The sequence below is a fragment of the Dreissena polymorpha genome, chromosome 10 (assembly GCF_020536995.1).
Source record: "Dreissena polymorpha isolate Duluth1 chromosome 10, UMN_Dpol_1.0, whole genome shotgun sequence".
Taxonomy (NCBI): domain Eukaryota; kingdom Metazoa; phylum Mollusca; class Bivalvia; order Myida; family Dreissenidae; genus Dreissena; species Dreissena polymorpha.
The window spans coordinates 72516660-72523529 of NC_068364.1; the positions used below are offsets into that span (position 1 = coordinate 72516660).

Below are 6870 nucleotides of genomic sequence, written 5' to 3' on the forward strand. Positions count from 1 at the left end.
ATCTAGTTGATATCTAGGTCAAGTCCGAATATGGGTCATGCTGGGTCAAAAACTAGGTCAAAGGGTCAATTAGTGCATTTTACTTTGTCTGGACTCTAATTCAAATTGTATAAATCTTATCTTCACCAAACTTGGTCAGTAGTTGCATCTAGTTGATATCTAGGCCAAGTTCGAATATGGGTCATGCCAGGTAAAAAACTAGGTCATAGGGTCAATTAGTCCATTTTCAACAGCGCCACTTTGTCCGGACTCTTATTCAAATTGTATTCATCCGATCTTTACCAAACTTGGTCAGTAGTTGCATCTAGTCACGAATATGATAACTGCGCGAACTGGTGTACTTGAAACTTATTCCTCAGACAACAAAGCCATCTGGATTTGGATTTACAATCAGAATGTAAGTTGAATAAAAGCATTTATAGAGACCCATTACCTAAAAAAAAAGCAAAATCCATTTATTCCTTAAAAAGGTTTCAAGTATGTGTTATAGGTTATTGTAACTTACATCATGTCCATTATCATCGCAATTGACCCAGCCAAAATGCCTTATACAGGTTTATGATTATCAATTTAATACACCTCATTTACATTTATCATCCGCTGAACACTTATCGAACTTGATAGCAATAAAAACCGCTATAAGCATCTTATAAAGGTGAATTACAGACAGCCTTGGTATTCATGCTGATATAAAATGTAAAAGCAAACAGTATTTAAACATTCAAACCAAATATTTATTTCAGTTTTTAGGGAACTAATTTCAAGTTAAGTAATATCAGTACAGGAAATACTGCCATTCTATACCTATGTAGGTCTAAACAATTATGATTTAAATATTGTGTTTTAGAGAACAAATGAGACTAAGTGTACACTTATTGATATCAATGCATATATATGAATATATCAGTTATATAAGTTGTTGTTGTTTTTTTTGCTTATTTCCAAAACAAATACATCAATCATCAGTGTATCATCTCCAATGGCACACGAATCGGGCGTATATTGCTCCGTCATGCGGCGCTCTTGTTATTATTTACAAAAAAAGAAAATGAAGCGTATGCTTCACCAAAAAAAGTACAAAAAATATATATGAAGCTATGCTTCACCAAAAAAAGTAAAAACAACAACACAAAATACCAAAAAAATGATGTAGTGTAGGTTTTGTAGTGTAGTTATCCTATCAAAACTGTATTGTAGAGTAGTTTACTGTTTTTTATGATCCTTCGTTGTTGAACCATGCACATCATGTTCATGGTTAGCAATTGGGATACGTGATCTCTGTATGTGGTTACATCAATGTTGCCTTCTTTTGTTTCTCGTCTTTTTCTCATAAACTACCAAATTTGATATAACTTCAGAGGGATTTTGCTTGGGTAGGAAATGTTCAATGAAATCCAATTAACTGCATATTTTGGTTACCAAATCAACAATAGATTTTTAAAGAAACAAATCTCCCCTGTAACTTCAACTACAAGATTCAGAGTTTTAATATTATGTTTGAAATATTGTATTTCATCATTAATGAAGTTAGTCCAGTTAATCTGTAATTGTACCCACAACTAATTGCAACAGAAATAATTTTTCGATAATATTGTAGATAAATATCACCTCTTCAACATATCAAAAGTCTAGCAAAGTATAGCCAGGGCAAACTACCGAAAAATGACTTTTAATATGACAGATTTTCATGGCACTAAATTACCACCGTAGAAGATAAAATGATCAGATGCACGGTATACAAGCGTTCGCGCGATATGATGTGATCGTCTGCTTTTGATGAAAGATCCTAGATTTAAGTCATTTTTGGAGGTAAGTTAAGATGTCTTTGTTGAATAATATTCTTTTCATCTTGGAAATTTATGTTATTCTCCTAACAAATGCGTCAGTCATAGAAGGTTGCCTACGTAATAGACTACGTACCACTTTGTAATTAGTTTTCGTGGATGATGCAGGAACTTATAGTTTTCTTCAAATATGAGTTTTCTTCAAATATGCAATAAAGTCAGCAGCAAACACACATTTTACACAAATATACATATGTAGGCATCTAAGGAATGCTTTAAACACACAAACAAATATGAAAAATAAAAGAGAAAAGATCGAGATTTTAATATTTTTTTAAACTACGGAAGGCCATTTGTACCATAACGTTTTTGTTGTGGCCATTTGTACCATAACGTTTTCGTATTACTTCTTTTTCCCTATAACTTCTATCTATCTATATATACTGCTAGTCGCCAACAATAAGCATTACAAGCAGGTGCGTGTCAGTGCTAGAAAATTAAGGAAGAAGTGTATAGGAGATATAAGTAATACATAATGTATTTGTGAGACATAGAAACAAAGGTGATAGTGTTAGTTAAAAGAAGGAATATACAGATAAAAGGTTAAAAACAGCCAACCTGCTTAGAAACTGTGGTCTAGTTTGGTCACCCCCCAGCCTAAACTGGTCCAGGGTAGGTGCCTGTACAATATTGGCTGGTAGAGAGTTCCATAGGACAATAGTGGCTGGTAGAAGGAGAATTTATAGTAGTTGCTTGGAGTAGGGATTTGTCTGAATGAAAGAGGGTGCAAATGTCTAGTGAGCCGGGTCGGAGGAGTGACATAGGGAGGCATTGGTACAGCAACCAGTCCGTGGACAATTTTATAGAACATCAGTAGCCGGGAGTCGTACCTTCTGTTCTCAAGTGAACGCCACCCTAATTTGTCTAGCATGTGTGTGACACTGTTGTGATATGAGTAATCATTTGTAACCCATCGAGCGCCCCTGCGTTGGACCATCTCGATCTTGTTTATGTTGTGTTGTGTGTGTGGGCTCCACACTGAGCTACTATACTCAAGTTGTGGGCGGACCAGGGTTTTGAAGGCAAATTCTCTAATGCGTGGGTGTTTTATGGGAATGTTTCGTTTGATGAAGTTTAGTGTTTGACTGGCTGTTGCAGTAACCTGGTTTATGTGTTTATTCCAGCTGAGGTCAGATGTGATGCTAACACCCAAGTATTTAGCATCACTAACTGTTTCTAGAATATGACCGTGGAGTGTGTAAGTGGATTTGTAGGGACGTTTTGACCTGGGGATGTTCATAACCGTACACTTGGAAGGATTAAATTCCATATCCCAAGTGTGTTCCCATTTTTGTAGCCGATCTAGATCTTCTTGCAGGGTATTTTGTTCAGTGGGATTGTTGACCGTGATGTAGACTTCTTAAGATATTCTACTGATTGAAACTGTTGAGAATGTTCTTACCTAATGTTAAAAAAGCTTTCAATTTTCCACATATTTGAATCATTTTAATGATTTCATGATGAATAATTATCATATATAAAATAGAAATAATAAGTTATGGTCTTAAATTTACAATTCTAAACTATAAACAAATATAATCCGAAATATTGAGTTAAGCTATACCGTAAATCTTTCATTTAGTATTATTACAACAGAAAATCAAAAGCTGTTTATAATAAATAAGTTGTTCTCTTACACACATATCAAACACTTATTTTCTTGAATACATGTGTTTGATTTATTACAGATGTTAGATCAACAATCAACGATGTCAAAGGTGTGGGTTTAGAATTTCAAAAAAAGGTATAAATATATATTCATTTAAAAGTGTTTTTATTAATGATTCATATGCCATGACAAAATGCTACAGGATAATGTAAATTTATATAAACAAAAGATAGTGTGTTAAAAAAAATCTGCCATACCATGTGAAGGTAAATAAGTACAGCTTTGATCAAACTTAAGTTTAATTTTTCCATTTCTGTTTTCTCTATTTTCTCAATATATGTTAAGTAACATTACAACTTAAAATCAACGAAAATTTCGTACAATATTTCGTAAAATAAACTTAACCAATTAAACGTCAGTGCTCCTTATGGCAATTGCCGATATTTCAACGCCAGATTTGGTCTGGTAAAATAGATGTTTGTAGATACAAAATGCTCGTTGTTTTTTCCATTTTAAATTCAAAGATATCTATTCATACGACACATGAACACTAACATGGTGTTCGTGTGTATTATGAATATATATTAAAATGGAGTTTATTGTGTCACAAATAAATAAAAACGAGCATCTTGTATCTACAAAAATCTATGTTATCATACCACATCTAGTGTTGGAATCGTGGCTATTGCTATAAGGAACACAGATTGTTTAGGTGTTAATTTTATTTTAAGAAAGACTTTACGTAATTTTGGTTGATTTTGAGCGTTATAGAGACTTTAATTTGTTTCATCTATTACAGATGCTAATATGGAACTGCCAAACAATCTGATCAGCACCAAACCTGCTGCAGCTGCATCGGAAAAGTAATAGCCATTTATTCTACACGCAATGCTAGTAAATACTCAACATTTACAGCTTGCAGTTGAAGGCAAAATTAAATAATAATTCATTTTTCAAAAGCATCAATGACAAACATATTAATAAATTAACCCCACAGTACAGTCAAACTATTAATGAGTGCAAAACAAAATTTTCTACAGGATTCATACTGGAACTGTGAACATTTGTACATAGTACAAAAATAACATTGCGTGAATATCCACTATTGTTATTTCTGAAAAAAAAATAAACACAATATTGCGTGAATATCGATAATTGTTGTTTCTTAAAAATAGCTTTTTTATAAACATCAAGTTCAACAATGCATTTACTTGCATTCTGAAATACACAATATGTATGAAAACATAAACCCTTCATTCTATTAAACGCTTTTGAATGCATCTGCAGCAGACGGCTTTAAAATCCATTGTGTCAAATGAAGAAATTGCTTGTTATGAGCAAATGCTCCTTTTGTCACAATTGGGAATGTCACAAAAGATTGTTCTGCCTAATGGTTGAAACAGCATGTATTCATATATTCTTTCAGCAATACCTTCCTGATATGATGTCAATCACTTGCAGATGACCAAGACCATGTTAAGTTACGCCAGAAGGAATGATAGCATAAATGCTGCCAGCGAAGTTCGCTTGGACAAGATTACTTCCATACCCGGACAGACCGTTCATACGTACATTGTCGGAAAGATTATTGTAACCCAATTCGAATCAAGCTATCCTTAAATAAAAAGCCAACAAAGACTGTATTATCTCCACCATTACGATCTAACACTGAACGATTTAACTTCAGTACAAATTGTCTATTTTGTGCTCAACGTGCCAAATTTGTTGGAAGAAAACGAGGCTATAATGTATACCCTGTTAGAACAGTTGAATTTAAAAAGAACATAGAACAAATATGTATCGATAGGGATGACAAACAGGGTTCAGATATTAAGAGCAGATTGGAAACAATACATGACTTAGCGGCTGCTGTTGCTATATACCATTAGTCATGCAGCGTAAATTTTAGGACAGGTAAAAATATACCACAGTCAGGCAATGAAAAAGGAAAGAAGTGTGGAAGACAAGTGAACATGGCACAGGAATTTGCTTTCCAGGAAATAGCAAAGTTCCTGATTGAAAATGATGACGAACAAATAACACTAAAAGACCTTGTTGACAAAATGGTAGAACTATGTGGAGAACTCTCCTATACATTAACTCATATGAAGAAGAGATTACTAGAGCATTTTGGGTCCTCTATTGTCATCACAGAATTAAATGGAAAGCAGAATGTAATCACATTTAGAAACACTGCATCATCAATTCTTCATTCATTTTACCAAAAGTCTAGTAGCGATTCTGATGCTTATAAAATTGAAATAATAAAAACAGCAGCACAACTATTGCTAACTGATATAAAGGATATTAAAGCAACAATAACAATGATTTAATAGTAACATGTATTTAATGGGTGGGTGGGGTAAGTTTACCCCTATAAATGCACTATTTACATGAGTAAATATGTTAAGAAACTTCATGATACACTTAGGTAATAGAAAAATAATACTGTTTTCATAACTGATGTATTACTGAATACTGTTTTTGTCGGGTGGTTTGCTCGAAATGTGTTGTTTGAATAGAAAATGGAAAATATACTTTATTTAAAAAAACGTCCGCGAGGGGCATAAATAAAATGAAGTTTTAACAGGTTTGCCCTGGAAATATTTCGCTAGACTTTTTTTCTGTCATCTGTTATACGTCATAGATGATTTTACACGTGAAACCGTTTCTGTTGCAATTAGTTGATGGTTAGGTGCTTTTTTTTCATAGGATGACTGGACTAAGTATGTTGTATCATTTTTATGCTTCCCGAAAATTTTTGGGGAGCATATAGTTGCCAGTTTGTCCTTCCTTCCTTACTTCCTTCCTTCCGTCACACTTTTGTTACAGTTTCTCATAGCGCCTTCAATAGTTTACTGATCTCTTACATATTTGGCATGTATATGTATCTCATGCAGCTGCACATTTTGAGTGGTGAAAGGTCAAGGTCATCCTTCAAGGTCAAAAGTAAAAAATACAACCCAAGGGAAGTAATAAGCCTTAAAAGGGAGATAATTGCTTAACCTTCCAAATGATATATTGAAATTTTACACATAGATTGACAAAGCGCATCATCGGGGAGCATCCATCAGTTTCGCTGATATTCTTGATTTAGGGTGAAAACAAGCCATATCCTGTTACTTAAAATAAAAAAAAGAATAAAATAAAAAAAAAAAACAAGCCATATCCTGTTACTTATTTAAAAAAAAAGTTTTCTGCTCAAAAGCTTTAGTTGGGATGAAGGTAATTGGCAGAAATTGAATTTAAAGCTTACGTGCAGACCATGCTATTGGATAGATCAATGATTTATTTAAATTAAAATGTTTAAATGTTGAAAACCTGGTTTTGTTGTATCGCCATGTTTTTTGTTAATATAGACTATGTGCACTTAAACATTTTTCCAAGCAGATCTTTGCTTTTCATTATTTTTCATCA

The 6870-nt window shown here is 33.4% G+C and overlaps 1 long non-coding RNA gene across 1 annotated transcript; it reads left to right on the plus strand.

Annotated features, from left to right (window-relative positions):
- Nucleotides 1-2441: 2441 nt before the first annotated feature.
- LOC127848870 (uncharacterized) lies at nt 2442-6062 on the plus strand. Its single transcript, XR_008034798.1, has 3 exons — nt 2442-3588; nt 4253-4316; nt 4880-6062. It is a non-coding gene; the product is annotated as an uncharacterized LOC127848870 (long non-coding RNA).
- Nucleotides 6063-6870: the final 808 nt, after the last annotated feature.